Source organism: Emydura macquarii, unplaced genomic scaffold, assembly GCF_026122565.2.
Source record: "Emydura macquarii macquarii isolate MOO-44397 ecotype Brisbane River unplaced genomic scaffold, CSIRO-AGI_Emac_v2 contig_1230, whole genome shotgun sequence".
In the NCBI taxonomy this organism is placed as follows: Eukaryota; Metazoa; Chordata; order Testudines; family Chelidae; genus Emydura; species Emydura macquarii.
The window spans coordinates 7,999,333-8,000,649 of NW_027131367.1; positions in this window are offsets into that span (position 1 = coordinate 7,999,333).

Consider the following 1,317-nt stretch of genomic DNA (forward strand, 5'->3'; position numbering starts at 1 on the left):
CTGGACACTGTTAAATTGGGACTGGGGGCAGACACTTCAGACCTTTTAGACCCAGGTCAGTGCACACCTCCTCAGGCTAGCACACCTCAGCTTTGTGTATCATCAGCGGTAAAAGAGGCATTAGAGTTAGGGAAGGGGGAGAGAGGAAGGTTTTGGGCAGCAGTAGGGAAAGGGTTCCATTGTTTTGCTGCTGAATTTCCTTAAGTCCCCCTTACACTTGCCTAATTATTTTTAATATATATAAATGGTTTCAGAACTCTGTGCAATTGGGATTTTGTGTCAGGGGCTGTTGGATTCACATAAGCACAAGGGGCATACTACGGTAAGACATATACCAGCCCCTGAGCTCAGTGCTGAGAAGGGAGGGGGGGATTGGTACAACTGTTAGCAGTGTCAGGAATTTCACACTTTCAGCATGACCTGTCTCGGATCCTCCTCTTTCCCTCTCATCCCCACCAGTTTTCTGTGGGGGTTCCTCAGGGCTTTGTTCTTGTCCTCTCTCTCTCTCTATAGAGCTTCTGGGGATAATCTCATTGGCAAACACAAATTCAACTATCATTGGTATGCAGATGATTGACAGGGCTACTTCTCTACTCCAAACCTATCTTCTTCTGTCCAAACTAAACATTGAGCCTGTCTCGGCTATCTCTTTGTGGATGTCCAGACTTTAATTCAAGTACAACGTGTCTGACACAGAGCTCAATCTCCCATTCATACGTATCTCCTTCCTGTTACCTCCTTTCTCCATCACAGCGGACAATACCACCAGGCAGGATGTGCTCAGGCCTGTAACCTGGGTCATCTTTGACTTGCACCTCTTGCTAGGACTTCACATCCAGACTGTCTAAATCTTGCAGATTCTTTTTGTATAAGATCTAAGATACAGCCTTTCCTATGCTCCCAAACAGCTAAAACTCCCATCCAGGCTTTCATTATCTTGCATCTCAATTACTTGCATAAATGATTACACATGATAAATGAGGGAGAGTGGCTGAGAGCTGCACCCAGCACCATAATGCCAAACAGTAAGCCTTGGTCATGTAGGATACCTGTCTCCTCCCTCCAAGGAGGAGCTAGGTACACTACCCCCATCTGTAGGGAGAAGCACCTGAACTACTTTGAATATTTTTGGTAGGTTGGGGTTGTGTAGCATTTTTTCTGGCTTTGTGAATGTCACCATAAACAAGCATACTTTCTAAACCTAAAAATAATCTGAAATAGGAGTAGAATTTGTGTAGGAATAAAACCTTTAAATAGGTCACAGTTACATAAAGGACTGTATAGAATAAACATTGTGAAGAAAAGGACACATTTACA